The following is a 17,339-nucleotide window of genomic DNA, read 5'->3' as shown; positions in this document are numbered from 1 at the left end:
TTTTCAATGACAATCATTTAGCATGAAATAAATATCATTCACATAATTGTTCCAAAAGTATCCTGCAAAGAATACTGGTAGTATTATCAATAATGTAAGAAGGAGTGAGCAACCAACCAACAGTATTCTTGGTCAGCCAGATTATTAGAATAAATACAAAATAAATTCAAAAATCAGAATGATCTAATCACATCTCCTTAAATGTCTTTCAATTTTAAACCTTAACAATAAAATCTTGATATTTATTCATTGTATAGTATTAGCAAGTTTCACCATAAACATTTTATTCTGAAGCTATGAGCTCATTGTGACAGTGCATTTATACAATTTATAAATTAACATGAATCTCCTGAAAGAATTTCTTCAAAATGTAAAGCAGAGTAGGACATATTATTTATTATGTTTGGAAACCATTGTTTAAATGCAATTCCTTACCTTGTAGTTTGCAACATATATTTACAAATCACTTTTCCATACTTGACATTTTTTTCCTTGAGGTGATAAAAACTGTTTTATGTTTGTTCATACAGAATGTAGCTCTTGGTTTTGGAGTGGTATTTACTCCATCAGTATATGTTAAGTGGAAATATAAATTCACTACTAACATAAAAAGTTGGCAAGGAATAAGATATCCCAATTTTTATTACTGAGTGAACAATTTGGTGATATATGTACATATATATTTGTTTTTTCAAGGTAGGGACTCACTCTAACCCAGGCTGACCTGGGATTCACCGTGGAGTCTCAAGGTGGTCTCGAACTCACGGCAATCCTCCTACCTTTGCCTCCCGAGTGCTGGTATTAAAGACATGCACCACCATGCCTGGCTCTAGGGGATAAATTTTATGCCACCATGCTTGGCTTGATTTTCTCAAAAAATGCACTTTCTTTTCTTTTTTATTTATTTATTTATTTATTTATTTATTTATTTATTTGAGAGCGACAGACACAGAGAGAAAGACAGATAGAGGGGGAGAGAGAGATTGGGCACGCCAGGGCTTCTAGCCTCTGCAAATGAACTCCAGATGCGTGCGCCCCCTTGTGCATCTGGCTAACGTGGGACCTGGGGAACTGAGCCTCGAACCGGGGTCCTTAGGCTTCACAGGCAAGCGCTTAACCGCTAAGCCATCTCTCCAGCCCAAAAAAATGCACTTTATTTTCTTCATTTTATAGTTGGGGTAAATTATTCCTGTTTTAGCTAATCCAATGATTTCTTATGAAATTCACATTAAAAAGAACAAATACAAGTTTTCAACTCATGTATCCATCTAATATGTTAATATGAAATATTATTTTTCAAATATAGACTACTTTGGAAGCATAATATTATTTTAAAAAATAAAAAATGACAGAGGAAAAACGTGGCGAATCTGCTCTGTCTGTTAAGATAAGTGAATGTTGGCAGGTTTAGTCTTTAGAATGCTGACACTTTCCTCCAATAGTTAAAAAAAAAAAAAATGATCTTCGATGGACAGGCTGTGTTACATGCTTTTGGAAAAGGGGAGGAAAGGAGACATTGAAATTTCTAAATGCCTCTTACAGTCCAAGTGGTGTCAGTATTCTCTTTGTTCTTATTTCAGTCAATTCTACTTAAAAGGAGTTGCAGAATAAGAAGATTGTGGAAAGCACTTAGAGGGAAAGCAATGGGGCAGGCCTTTTGTCTGTGCGGGAGCTCATTTCCTAAGAAGAGCACTTATACTTGCAGAAGAGCACAAGTCTCATGCTTTATTTCTGTTTTAAGAAAATTAACTGAATACCTTTTTTTTCTTTTAGTCTTACTAAATGCATTGCAGCAATTGAATAAAGCCAAGGGGATATGGAATCTTTCAAGAAAGGTAACTGGTATGGAAACATCAGGTTTTAGTGTATGGGAGTCGCGGGAACAGGAACGAGGACTGTGTGAAGTAAGGCTGGCTACTCCACCACAGCAAGGTTAAGGTACATAAGACTCGGGTGAAATATTCCTCATTCTGCTCTGACGTCTCCTCACATTTCTTTTCCTAAGCAATTTTCTACTCTCTTTAGATTTCCAAAAACCATGTATTGTTTTACTACTGCATGAAGCAGACCCTGTCTTCTTCAATTTATTCACACTTTACTACTATTATACTCCTCCCTTCTCTACTTGGCTTCTTGCATGTGTGTCCTACTTTTTTGTACCTAATACATATATGGTTGTGTGCATGAATGGCCATACCTATATAAATGATATTGTTGCATGATTTATAAGCACTGAATAAATGTTTTGAAATAAAGTGATTTCCAATAAGAAATTTAATTGACTGGATTATGATACTATTTATTGTTCAAATTATTAACTTCTCTGATGATGGTTGGATTCACTAGCTTATCAAAATAGAACTTGTGATGGTGTTAATCTGCTGTTCTAGATATCACTCATAGTGATTTTTCAATGAATTCATTTATTTACAACATATTTATTGAGCCATTAATTTGTGTCCAGCATTATTTCTGGTACTTGGAATTCAATCAGGGTACAAGATATTTGCTGTATAGAGCTTAGAATATAGAAGCAGGAGACCCACAATAATTGATAAGCAAATAATTAAGAAATAAATACTTTAGAATACTTTAGAAGGAATGTGTGTTTTGAGAAAAGTAGAAATGGTAGATTTTGTTTAGATTAGCTACTTTTAAGAGTAAAGAAGATAACTTCTAGCAAGGATATGGGGAAAAGGACATCCTTGACTTATACAGTGTTGGTGGGAATGTAAACTACAGAGCCATTATAAAAACCAGTATGGAGGCTCTTTAAACAAACTAAAACTAAAACCATTATAGGCTACAGCCACTCTCAACTGAATATATCTCCAAAGAAATTGATTTCAGTATGTTGAGGTGGCATCTTCATGCTCATGTTTGTCAAGAAAATGCACATGATTTAAATAGCCATCAGCTAATAAAGAAAATGTGGTGCACTTACACCATTAAATAATATTCAGTCTCAAAGGAGAAGGAACTCCTGCCATTTGTTATTACATGGACAGAACTAAAGGATATTACGCTAAGTGGAATAAGACAGACAAAAAACAAAAAGCAAATACTTAAGTTCTCTCTTGCATGTGAAATCTAAAAAAGTTGGACTAGTAGGAACAAAAAAATAGAATGATGGTTCCTAGGGAATAGTGAGATATTGGTCAAAGGATCCAAAATTTCATTAGATAGGAGGAATGAGTTCACGGGATCTATCATGTAACATGATGACTACAGTTTACAATTTGTTCTTGAAAATTGTTAATAGTACATTTTAAGTGTTTGTACAACAAAATTGATAAGTATGTGAGATAATTAAAATATGTTATTTCGAACTTCAAATATGTAACTTATCATAATTAAACTACTAAAATGTTCCTTGGGGTGTACCATGTTAAGTAGTTAAATGTAAACATTACCCATTATAGCTCAAAAGGATGTATTGTGCATAATAAACAGACACAACTTTTATTTGTCAATTAAAATTAAATGAAAACAAGGGAAATTGTAATTGTGCTCATGGGGGTGGGGTCAGGTTGGTATCGACTGGAATTCTAAATAGGGTGGCACTAAGGTGCGGCTTTATCAAAAAAACATTGAGAAACCAAAGAAGCAGATTAAAGACTCATCTTTGAATTCCATTACAATGATTATATCTATTTTGCCTGCGTTTAAGGTTACAAACCATGTCAGAATCACATACAACAAACACCATTCCTTTCTGTTGCTGCTGAATCAGAAGCCTTAGAGATACATCAGTTGTCATGTTATTGAGCAGTATGGAAGAAGACAGCTTTTGTGCTGGCAATACTTCCATAAATTTCAAAAGGTCAAATTTCAAATATATATCGTGACAAGCCATGAAAATGCACCTTGGTGTGCACTATGAAATTCTCCAAAGAATCAAATTTTACAAGCTGAAGTGGACTGGAAATGAGGATTAGGATCTCACACGCAGCCAAAATATTTTTATGGTGACATATGAGTTGGAGAGCCAAGAACCACATCACCACTCCAGCTTTCTGGCTTCCTCCCAGGAGTCTAAACATTTGTTTCCTGAGAAATACCACTTGAATAATGTCTTGGCTTCTAGACAGGATACCACAAAACTAAAATTGCATTGCTTTTACATTTGTCTGTAAACTGGAGTCACAACTAAATAGTTTAATATATATCTTTTGCAATGTGACAATACACCTATATTTTTGGATAGGCTGAGAAATATTGCTTAATAGTATTTGAAAATGAATTATTAGGGAAGCAGTAGTTTTGTAGATTCCAACAAATTTCTAAGTGCCACATTGTAAATGAATAGCAACTGAAGGCAAACTCAAACCCAGGCAGATCTTACCAGCATCCTGAAGTAACTTTAATTGTAGACATAAAGCAATCACATAAGAGAAGAAAGGTCTTCTGAGGGGACTGTTGAAGAACTTTATTCATTAGCCCAGAAAAAAAGACAAGTCTAATGGATAATTTTATAGTTGCCTCAAAACGTACCAATGACTCAGATGCAGACAGTAGTCAATAAATATCCTCTTTACTCTTCAGATGATGAAATAGACTTAAGAAAGGCTTTGAGAGATTTGGATTAGGCTTGAACAGGGATCATTATTGTGAAACATTGGAAATAGTTCTTGAGGAAAATTGTGGCATCTTTTCTTGAGAGAGGATTATAAAAGGAGAGAGTTTTATCTGTCTGAAGGTTTGAGTACAGCAGCAAGACATAGTGACCTTTACGTTTCTTCTTTGGGCTATATTGGGTGCATTAGCTCCTTTGGAATAATGCTGCCCTTACATAGTGCTGTATCGCAGTAGCATGATTGGCCATTCATCTATTGGTTAAGTTATATATATATATATATACATATATATATATGCATATATATATACTTTAAAAATATATTTTCTGTTAAAATGGCAATCATTAGTTTTATTCTCTCAATTTTAAACCTATCAGGACTATGTAAATAAAATGCTTCTTTGTGTTCCTTTGCCATTTGTATATTTTGTATCTCATCAGGAATGTTTAGTTTTACCATTCCCCATTGTTTGTGAAGAAAGGAATACAATATGAGACATGCCAGTTCATGCAAGTTGTTACCTTAAATATTTTGTTAAAGAAATTCAGTATTTATTTTTATTTCCACAGCTATAATTAGGAAGTTAACAGATTAAAATTATGTTCCTATTAGTTGATTTGCTTTTAACCCATACTACTATTTTTACTACATAGGGTTTGTAAAGATAACTCACAGGAGGTGACTGGAACCCAGGCCCATTTGGAAAGGTAGGTTAAATTTTCTTAAAATTTAGAATACAACTGTATAAGGTAACTACAAATAAAAAATTATTTGAAGGAATTTTTTTCTGGATAGTAATTAAATTGACATTCAAGATCATCTGTTTTAGTTTACTATTGAGGAAATTAATGTCCTGTGAAAAGATGTATCCAGTGTTGCAGTAATGGTGGCATTTGGGCCAAAACACAGGTCTCCTAATGCACCACACATTTCACTATGTTTTGCTCTCTTTTGGTTGTTATTTCTCTGGGGAGGTAGGATGAGGTTGTGCATGTCTGTTAAGCCTAAGAATGTATTGGTTCAGAGAATTATGACATCTGTGTGGGAGTGAGATAAGACTAAGAAGAATACTTCTTTAAAGAAGACTATAGAAAAGGCTACCATTTTAGAGGCAGACTTATACAAGAGTAACTTCTTATGACTTTCAAGATAGCCTTTTCCTTTTGGAGTTGTGCTAAGGGGGATGATACTGATTCATGGAAATATAAATAATTGGTTGGTATCACAAGAATTTTCCTCAAATATTATAGAAGATTGTTAAGAAATTAAATAGGCATACTAGCCACAACAAAATCCTGTTTTATCTTACTTAAAACAACATTCCCAACCATTGATTTCTTTTCTCAAATGACCATGCTAAGCAGCATGTATGTAGCTTGAAGTTGGACAATCTGTCTGTGGCATCAGATATGTGCATAGCATAGCAAATGAGAATTGTCCAGCTGTGCGGCTATCTGAAAGCCTCATGTAATATCAAAGGCCAACATCACCGATATGTAACTGAAACAAACAAGTGAACAAACAAACAGATAAGCCCTACTTCCACACCATCAACTACTTTGTTTTGGAGAAAAACCAGATTTGCTGGATATAATTCAAATTCTGTCTTCTAGACAACTCCAGGCTTCTCTCCTTTCTTCCTCCCCTCATACATCTCCTCCCCATGATCCATCCTTTCTGTTTCCAGCAGATACTCATAGTGTGGTCTCTAAGATGAATAAAAACATGAGTCTTGAAAGCCAGGTCAGGAGGTAGGAAGTAAATAGACAGTGATGATACATTCTCCTAAATGGAAGGTAACATTTTTCCATATGGGTCTATGGAAAACTAAGCTATGGATAATTGAAAGTCCTCTTTAACTGTACTTCTTATCAACACGCTTGCTTTCCTACATTTTAAAGGGGTATTAGTTCAAGGTAATAAGGCTTAAGAAAGTCATGAAATAGGGAAAGGCAAAATGTTTAGTATGAATGTATGGAGGAACAAAAAGATCCAATTAGGGCTGGAGAGATGGCTTAGCGGTTAAGCGCTTGCCTATGAAGCCTAAGGACCCCGGTTCGAGGCTCGGTTCCCCAGGTCCCACGTTAGCCAGATGCACAAGGGGGCGCACGCGTCTGGAGTTCGTTTGCAGAGGCTGGAAGCCCTGGCGCGGCCATTCTCTCTCTCCCTCTATCTGTCTTTCTCTCTGTGTCTGTCGCTCTCAAATAAAAAAAAAAAAAAGATCCAATTAAAGTAGCTCAGCAGAGGCTAAATCATGAGGAGCATATGTAGCTGACGCATGGTAGAATGTGTTCTTAGTGGAAGAGTGACCCAGTTCAATTGGTGTAATTTGCATTTTGATGTTGCGGTTGCTGAATGGAGATGGTATTGGGTTGGCAAAGAAAAAGCGTCGTAATACTTATTTGTGATTGGGAGTGGTATTTAATTCTTTAGGATAGCTTAACAAGTAGTATGAATATGATTAGCAATTGTTAGCAGTTTAAAAATGTATAGGGTTTACTCCATTACCGTGTTGCCCTGGTTGAGTTTATCAGCTCTTTGGGAAGTGAAAATGAGAGCTGCTTTTTTTTTCTCCTCTCTTTCTTTCTCTTTACAGTTGCTTTTCTACCCTGGCTTCCTTAAATTGCTTTATTCTATTTTACAGATTTCTATGGTTCTGTAATCCATTCTGGCATATACAATTGTTACAGAGAGAGAGCCATCTATTGTTATTTGAGGTTTGTGGACTTTGAATCAAGTATGGCTATTTTTCCTTGAGATACTCCCTGCTTCATTTTTCTCAAAAGGAGTAACCTCGTGCTTTAGTGATAAAACTGGAGGAATGTCCTCTGTTATGCCTTTACAGAAAATGGTTCATTTACTTAGGAAAACAATTCAAGGGCTTCAGCATGGTTGTTAAGTGTGCCAATAAGGTTTGTGGTGGCTTAACAATTCCTGCTCTCCCTTCTCACTCTTATTTGGTATTTCATCATTCGTTTCTTCACTTTGTGAAGAATTTTTCTTTAACTGATTCATGCACTCATGCATTTATGCACCCTTTACACAACCGTAAAACTTACCAGTCTCTTTTTCTGAGTCTTTTTCCATACTTGGGATAAGATCAAGTTGGGCCACAGGCAAAGTGCTTGCCATGCTTGAGATGGAGACAGGAAGATTCCTGGGGTTTGCTGGCTAGCTAGTCTAGCCAAACCAGTGGATTCCAGTGTCAGTGACAGCTGTCTCAAAAAATAAAGGTGAGCAGTGGTTAAAGAAGACACACATTGTCAACCTCTTCTCTAGCCTGTGTACATGCACACCCACACACATATGTGAGCCCACGTACATGTGCACACACATTTATATATGCATCAACACCACATATACATACACACATCCAAACACACAACACTTGTCATGCTATGCAGATGTGGAAGATCAACACACATCTACTTCTTCTTCACATAATCTTCTTGAGTACTTGTATGACTATAAATGTCTTTGACTTATTTTGGACAGTTTCTCATGTAGCCTGGGCTGCCTTTAAACTCAGTATGTAGCCAAGGATGACCTACATCTTTAAATCCTTTCATCTCTACCTCCTGAGTGCTGGGACTAATACTGTGCACCATCATTCCTTTGTTGATATGGTGCTAGAAATTGAACTTATGGCTTCATGCATGTTAAGTAAGCACTCTACCAACTGAGATACCTCCACAGTCCATTAATTCTTTTTAGAACAAGCAATTCCTGCATTGAGAGCTCAATATACAAGAAGTGATGTCAAAAGATAGGTCTTGGCAAAATAATGGGCAGTTAAATTTTATTTTATTCATCCTGCTACCTATTTCCTAATCAAAATTTTCCACATAGACCCTTCATACCTAGACTTATTATATTCCAAGGACATCGTAGATTTTTTGTACATAGTAGTTTATTCATTTTTCACTAAGCCTCTATTAAGTAAGCCTGATGACTTTCTTATTGTTTCATTTTTGCTCTCATTAGGCAAAACCTTTCTCTGCAGCAGGCCAAACTGACCTGAAGTTCCCAATATACCCAGCCTGGACTTGAATCATTGATCCTCCTACCTTTACCTCGTAAGAGCTAGGATTGCATGCATAAGACACAAGGACCAACATTATCCCTATTTTAAAAATGGGGAAACTACAGTAAGGACCCATTTTGTATAACTTTTGTATAAGATGTAAGCAAAGGAAAAAAATGGGGAAACTAAGACATAGAGCAGTTTAGTACATTATCCAAGGTCACAAAGCTAGTAAATGGTGGAACTGAGATCAAAGCCAAGGCACTTTGGCTATAAAGTTCTTGTACTTAAGCCTCCAGTATGAAACAGGGTTGATTAATTTGTCATGCATATCTGTGTTTCCATTAGCTACTCAGTGTCTTCTGAATTTGCATCACACTAATGTACTAGAAAGAAGTTTAGAACCAAGGAAACTATAGTTTTTCTCTAAACATTTTTTATCTTTTTCTTATTTCCCCTTTCTTTTTCTGCTTCCTTCTTTCCTAATTTCTTTCATTCCTTCCTCACTCTTTCTCTTCCTATTCTCCTCATTTCTTCTTCTTTATTTCTTGTTCTTGTTCTTCTCCTCCTCCTCCTTCTCCTCTTCCTTCTTCTTCTCTCTCTCTCATCTCAGTGCTGAGGATGGAAGAACTCAGAGCAGATATTCTACCATTGAGCTGCACACCCAGACCATACCTGGATTTTGAAAATGACATTATTGTTATATAATATACTTTTGCTTCTTCTTTTCTTATAGTCTTTTTATTGCAATGTAAGCTTGACGGGTGTGAGAAATTGTTAGTTCCTTCCTGTATCTCCATTACTTAGTACAGAATTTAGGGAACTATTTATTGACTGAATGAGTGAATGAATGAATGAATCACCAAGTGGCAATAGCCTGGGGAGATTGTCTTAGTCAGAGTAACGTACTAAAACATGTTTTCAAAGATGAACTGACAAAATATGTCTGGGTGTGGTGGGGCATGCCTGCAATCCCAGAAAGTTGGGAAGCCAGGGCAAGAGGACTGTGACTCCAAGATAGTCTGGACTACACAGCAAAACCATGTTTTGAAAATGAATGAAAAAAGAAGGTGAAGGAAATATAATTTTATGATAGGTCACACTAGAAATGACTATATGGTATAGCTTTTCTATTTTCTGGCAATATCACCACTTCAAATTCAGTGTTAATACAGGGGATATGATCCCTACAATGTGCATTTTTTTACAATTTAAATGAAAAGAAAAGATTCATAGAAGAAATAGTTTCAAAATTGCATTTAGTAACCCATTTGAATATTTTAAAATTAATTAGTTAATTGATTGAGAGAGAGAGAGAGAGAGAGAGAGAGAGAGAGTGAGAGAGAGAGAGAATGGGTGCACCAGGGCCTCCAGCTACTGCAAATGAACTCCAGACGTATGTGCCACCTGTGCATCTGGCTTCATGTGGGTCTTGGGGAAACAACCTGGGTACTTTGGCTTTGCTGGAAAAAGCCTTAATCACTAAGCAATCTTTCCCACCCCCATTTAATCATTTTTAAAACCCACATACCAGTAATAAACTGACAACTGAAGAATATTAATATGCTTTTTATCTTTTTTTTCTTTGAAATTATCCTGTTCCCTGGATGTTGGAAGCTTTCTGTTGCTTGTCCAGTTTCCAACTTGGAATTAACTTTCCAATTTTGTTAAGGCTCAATCAATAGCACATATGTGTGCACAGTGGTTTCCTGTCAGTGGTTCATTAAGACGTTCATTATTTGATTATGTGTTTGTTCCTGTCTCCACACCATCAAGTAGAAAGCAGAAAAGGTCACGATATTATGTTAAAATTATATATGATTGTTTCTCTAAGTTCTTTTGATTAATAAACTTTATTTCATAAAGGGAGAATGGAAAATTGTTTGAAATTCTTACTCGATGGAAAAAAATAGATAGAATAGACTCATCTCTGGTAATGCTGAAGAGTAGCCTACTCTATTTTAATAAATTTATGGAGAAAGGGGTTTATAATGTTCCATATATTATTGTTATGTGATTCAAGTAAATTAAAGAATATTTACTCATAGATGGCAGTATTATATGGTGGAAGTGGATTCTTATTCATTTAAAGGGTTAACAGTGACTAGCACATAGAGATCTCTGCTTTCTGAACCTTAGTTTCCTTGTCTGTTGAAGTGAGAGTTAAAATACTGTTGAGATTTTGTTCAGTCTGATCAGTATAAGATTCTATGTATAAGCTATGTTTTAATTTTTGAAAGTAGGAATAACAGATCTTATTTTATGATATAATACTGCTTTGTTATCGTCATGTTTTGATCTGGGTAATTTATATATGTCATTTCCTTTTAGAAGTTTATTTTCATGTATGGTTAAATATAAGCACAATAAAACTTAGAAATATGGATAATAAATTGCTTGATACATAATTTGCTTTAAACTAATTGATCTTGTGAAGTGTAGTACAAGGTTATATGATATTTTCTTTCACTGTCATGTATGTAATGTAATATCTCTATTTGTGATCCTTCTAGAAGAGTTTTCTTTAGTATTTAGATAACTGCCAAATTTAGACCTGTTTTAAAAGTCTCCCTATGCTCATTTTTTAAAAAAATTATCTCATGGGCTGGAGAGATGGCTTAGCGGTTAAGCGCTTGCCTGTGAAGCCTAAGGACCCCTGTTCGAGGCTCGGTTCCCCAGGTCCCACGTTAGCCAGATGCACAAGGGGGCGCACGCGTCTGGAGTTTGTTTGCAGAGGCTGGAAGCCCTGGTGCGCCCATTCTATCTCTCTCTCCCTCTGTCTGTCTTTCTCTCTGCGTCTGTCGCTCTCAAATAAATAAATAAAAAATTTAAAAAAATTATCTCGTGTGTGTGTGTGTGTGTGTGTGTGTGTGTGTGTGTGTGTGTGTATGGGTACACACATGCCATGCATGTGTGGTTAGAGGACAATCTCTGGTTGTTAATCTTCTACCTTGTTTGAGACAGGGTTTCTTTTGTTACTGTTTTGCTGCTGGGAAGTCCAGACTAGCTGGCCCATGAGCTCTGGGATTCTCCTGTCTCTGCCTCCCATTGGTGTGGGCATTTTGGTATCAAAGGCACATTTGCCACATTTGTGTTTGGCTTTATGTGGGTTCTTTGGGACTGAACTATGGTTTGTTTACAGGCTTTCAGAATCAGTTCCCAGTGCCTATGCTCAGATTTTTAAAATTTAATTTAATTTTTTATCTTTTCACAATTTTTATTAACATTTTCCATGATTATAAAAAATATCCTGTGGTAATACCCTCCCCCAACACTTTCCCCTTTGAAATTCCATTCTCCATCATATTACCTCCCCATCTCAGTCATTCTACTTACATGTATACAGTACCAACCTATTAAGTACCCTCCTCCCTTCATTTCTCTTCCCTTTATGTCTCCTTTATAACTTACTGGCCTCTGCTACTAAGTATTTTCCTTCTCATGCAGAAGCCCAATCATCTGTAGCTAGGATCCACATATGAGAGAGAACATGTGGCTCTTGGCTTTTTTTTTCTTTCTCACTTAGTATAATCCTTTCCAGATCCATCCATTTTTCTGCAAATTTCATAACTTCATTTTTCTTTACCTTTGAGTAGAACTCCATTGTATAAATGTGCCACATCTTCATTATCCACTCATCAGTTGATGGACATCTAGGCTGGTTCCATTTCCCAGCTATTATAAATTGAGTAGCAATAAACATGGTTGAGCACGTACTTCTAAGGGAATGAGATGAGTCCTTAGGATATATGCCTAGGAGTGCTATAGCTGGGTCATATGATAGATCAATCTTCAGCTGTTTTAGGAACCTCCACACTGATTTCCACAATGGTTGGACCAGATTGCATTCCCACCAGCAGTGTAGAAGGGTTCCTCTTTTTCCACATCCCCACCAACATTTATGATCATTTGTTTCCATGATGGTAGCCAATCTGACAGGAGTGAGATGGAATCTCAATGTAGTTTTAATCTGCATTTCCCAGATGACTAGTGATGTAGAACATTTTTTAGATGCTTATATGTCATTCGTATTTCTTCCTTTGAGAATGCTCTATTTAGCTCCATAGCCCATTTTTTGATTGGCTTGTTTGGTTCCTTATTATTTAACTTTTTGAGTTCTTTGTAGATCCTAGATATTAATCCTCTATCAGATGTATAGCTGGTGAAGATTTTTTCCCATTCTGTAGGTTTCCTCTTTGCTTTACTCACTGTGTCCCTTGCAGTGAAAAATATATTCATTGATCAAGAAAGTACTAAAAACTGTGCTGGGGATGTAGCTCTGTTAGTAGGCTTAGCATTCATGAAGCTCTGGGTTTCATTTTGAGCATTGCATAAATTTCACAGGCCTATAATCCCAGAATTCAAGAGGTAGAGGCAAGAGGATCAAAAGTTCTAGGTCATTTTAAGATACATTGAGGGATACATTAATCCCTGGGATACATTAATCCCTCTCTCTTAAAAAAGCAGCCAATTAGAAAAATAATAATTTTTCTTTACATGGAAACTCATAACATGTAATTTAGATTGGATTAATTACCTATATCTATTCTATTTCTTTCTTCTTATTATTATTATTTTAGAGAGAGAATGGCAGAGAGAATTGGCATGCCAGGGCCTCAGTCACAGCTATTAAGCTCCAAAAGCTTTTGCTACCTAGTGGGCATATGCAACCTTGCACTTTTCTCACCTTTGTGTATCTGGCTAAGGAGGGATCTAGAGAGTAGAACATGCGTCCTTAGGCTTCACATGCAAGCACCTTAACCACTAAGCAATCTCTCCTATATCTAATTCTTAAAATGAAAATTTTTTATTATTAAATTTATTTTATTTATTTATTTTGATTTTTTTTACTACTTATGTACACAATGTGTATACAGCCATGTTGATACCGTGGTTAGCCTCCTTCCTGTCCTCCCCCCTCCTCAGGGACCCTCCTTGTTGGGGAATATGTGTCGTGCATTGTGGGGTTAGGCATCAGTTATGGGTAAGAGGCAATGTCTCTGTGCATAATGACCCAGTTCCCCTTCTGTTCCCTTTTCGGAGATTTGGCTTTCCACGTATTCAGCAATCAACCAACAATGGGTGAAAAGAAAGAGGATTACAGTATAATAAGACATGTTTTATGAAGAAATGTCATATTCTTTTAACTTTATTATAGTTTGTTATTACAAATAATTCAATTTTATGATGAGTGTTTTTAATTTATTTCTGTTCCTAATTTCTAAGTTAAGTTTATCATAGTTATGTATGCACAATAAAAAGCATAATACCCATGTTCTACCTTGTATACATGATTTCAGACATCTACTAAGGCTCTTGAGATGCACATTCTGCTGATAAGAGAGAAGAAGTATAACAGTATTTACGCCATGGGTTCATTCTGAGAACTCACTCTAGCCCAGGCTGATCTCGAATTCACTATGGAGTCTCAGGCTGGCCTCTAACTCATGGCAACCCTTCTACCTCTGCCTCCTGAGAACTGAGATTAAAGGAGTGTGCCACCATATCTGGCTTAATTATTTGTGTTATCAGAATAAATCAATATGCATAATAGTTAATTTTTAAAGGATGAATATATGGTTGAATATTTGCTCTATTTTAGGAATTGTACTAAGAGAGGCAAGTGAGACATCATTTCTGCTCATAAGGAAACTAAATGTTAAAGTAAGAGACTTGTGAGAGCTTGGCCAGGATTCAACTTAAGGCATTTTTTTCTATATTAGGATTTAAAGGGAGGTCAAATAAAAAAAAAAAGCAGAATAAAAGTTTGTTTAGTCTATCACTAGATTTGAACCACCATTACCATATTTTTCCCCTTTTCGATTTTGTGCATTCTTTGATTTGGACATTCTATGTTCAGATAACATCACAATGTATTAGTTGGTTCTATAATTACTGTATCTATATTAGGGTACAGCATAAGATGCTCTAGTTCAGGGACTTCAAAATATGACCAAAAGATGAACAGGTAGCACCACCGTTGCAGGTCTCCTGAAGTCCACATTCTTTTGTTACTTGGCCATCTAATAGTATATTGACCTTATCTCTATGGTCATGTATAATTCCCACCATTATGTCTAAGCTATAGTTTGGCTGAGGAAAGATAAGGAAAAAAGATAATCAATTTTCTTGCCAAAATATGCTTCAAATATTGCACACATTACTGCTTCTGTGCCATTGTCTAAATTTCAGTCATGCCTTCATACCAACCAGCAAAGTAGTTGTAAAATGCAAGTTGTACCTGGGAGGCTCTGTAAATACCTATAACTTTGGAGTTTCTATGATTAAAAGAATAAATCAATGAATGGATACTGGGAAGCAAGTAGCAGTCTCTGAGACAACCTAGGTCTTTAGACAAAAGTTGAATGTACCACTGAAAAAACACATGCATGATGGACAAAGAAATAAAGAAGGCCAATTTGTCTGTGCTGTTCTGATAACAATTTCCCAGATTTCACATTTTCTGATACAAATTGAGTATCCAATAATTCATTCTGTTGCTAATTACCTACCTATCATTAGAGACTCAGCAGATTAAGAGCTCATTTCTCCAGGACTGCACTCTATTTAGATACCAGTAGTAAGTCCCAGTACTTCTGGCTTAATGGTTGTCATTTTGGACTTCTCCAATGCTCTGCTTTGGCCTGTTCCTGCCACCAGGTTATAGAATGACTCCTACAACTCAAGAACACATTCTACTTACTGTTACCAGCTTATTGTATAGGTCACTAGAGAATAAGTGAGTGATAGCCAAATGGAAAGTCCTGAATGGGGGGCTGATGTGCAGCTTTTTTGCTTTCCCCATGCGTACGTTCCCCTGAATCTCCAAGTGCTCACCACCTCGAGCCCTCTGAACAAACCCATTTAGCTTTTCTTTCTTCTTTTAAATAATTAGACATATATTTGTACATATTTATAAGATACAGTTCATTCACACAGTTGTCATTTCTATGTGTTTAGAAATATTGGACCCATACTTATCAAAAATAATTGTTAATTGTAGTTACCCTGCTGTGCTATAGAACTCATTCCTCTATGTAATTGTATGTTGATATTCATTATCTAACTTCTCTCTATCCTACCTCCCTCTACCCTTATTAGTTAAGTGACCACTCATCTACCATTTTCTAAGAAATGAACTTTTTAGCTTCCCCAAGTGAATGAGAATCCGCGGTTCTTTTATTTAAGTACTTTTCCCCACCTCCACTCCCCATTGCCACAAATGCTAGATATTTTGCTTTTATGGCTGAATAATATTTCTTCCTGTATGTATACCACATGTTATCCACCTATTTGTCCATTGGGCACCTAGACTGATTCCATGTATTGACTATTATGATTGTGAAGAGTGTTTCAATAAACATTGGGCATATAGATGTCTTTTCAGCATATCAATTTAGTTTTCTTTGGATATATGCTCAATATTAGAACTGTTGGAACATATGGCAGTTTCTTCTAACTTTTATTACAGAACCTCCTTGTTATTTTTCTATAATGGCTATACAAATTTATAGTAATATATACAGTGTACAAGGGTACTCTTTTCTCTACATCCCTGCCAGTACTTATCATCCCTCTTTCTTTTTTTTTTGTTTCTTTTATTATTATTAGTTTTGTACTCAGTGAATACAATCAAGTGGGTACCATTGGTAGGCTCATCCATGTCCTAGCCCCTCCCCATTGGCCCCTCCTTGTTGAGGTATATGGGTCATGCATTGTGGAGTTAGCCCACAGTTATGGGTAGGATAAATGTCTCTGCATATCATGACCCAATGTGTGGCTCTGACATTCTTTCCACCCCCTCTTCCGTAAAATTTCCCTGAGCCATGTTGGGTTCATTTTTGTTCTGCTTCAGTGATGAGGTATTGGGAGCCTCTGTGTCTCTGGATCTCTGATTTGGTAGGAGGTGATTGTTCTCTGTGTTGACCTCCTTCACCCTTGTGCTTATACCAGGTCCACCAAGAAAACAGCACCCTTACTTGTTTCGCCAATTATTCTTAGTTTGAGTTGGGGCCCTTTTGAGGTATGATGGGGTGGCTCTGTCCTTAGGATCTGTGTCTATCTGAAAAAGAGAAGCAGATTTTCCAACGGAGATTAAAGTTAGCACCAGACTAATGGGATAGCCCTTATTTTTTTATAGAGGATTTAATAGGTGTAGGCCCTCTTGTAGCCCACAATTGGTGGTAGATTGGTAATGGAGAGCGGGCTCATGTTTGGATATGGTTCTGACTTGTTTCCCAGCTCCAGCTATGGGTCCTATACCACTGAGTGGATCAGTTAGCGGAATCAAGAGCAGTTGGTTCCCCACCGTAGCTGTGCGCCACTATTGCACTTGTGTGAGAATTACAACAGGTTATTTGTTGCTAAGTAAGTTAGACTATGAGTTGCTTGGACAGATATTGGTCATTTTCTCCCAGTTGCCCATGTAGCACCTTCTACCACTAGACACACAGACTGTCTGGGGACTGACTCCTCTTTCTTAAAATAGCTATTATAACTAGGATCTGATTATATTTTATTGTACTTTAAATTTATTTTTATTAATTGACATGTATTTAATACATATACATAATATATTTTAATTGTGATCACTCCAATTACTCTGTTTTGTCTGGCTCCCTGTATTCCTCATCCCCTTTCCATGAAATTCATTCTTCATCTGTTTTAATGTCTGTTTATATTTGCTTTTTTACCCTCTTCCATCATTCATGATGATATGTTGATGGGTCTAATATTAT

The 17,339-nt window shown here is 36.3% G+C and overlaps 1 protein-coding gene across 1 annotated transcript in view; it reads left to right on the top strand.

Annotated features, from left to right (window-relative positions):
* The first annotated feature begins 1,474 nt into the window (after positions 1-1,474).
* Il13ra2 (interleukin 13 receptor subunit alpha 2) overlaps positions 1,475-17,339 on the top strand; it is a 64,647-nt gene continuing 48,782 nt past the window's right edge. The window contains exons 1-3 of the mRNA XM_004658953.2: positions 1,475-1,552; positions 1,774-1,938; positions 5,231-5,284. The gene's annotated coding sequence lies outside the window, so the exon portion shown is untranslated. The remainder of the gene's footprint in view (positions 1,553-1,773; positions 1,939-5,230; positions 5,285-17,339) is intronic.

The sequence above is a fragment of the Jaculus jaculus genome, chromosome X (genome assembly GCF_020740685.1).
Source record: "Jaculus jaculus isolate mJacJac1 chromosome X, mJacJac1.mat.Y.cur, whole genome shotgun sequence".
Taxonomy (NCBI): domain Eukaryota; kingdom Metazoa; phylum Chordata; class Mammalia; order Rodentia; family Dipodidae; genus Jaculus; species Jaculus jaculus.
This window is presented reverse-complemented; position numbering and strand designations above follow the sequence as displayed.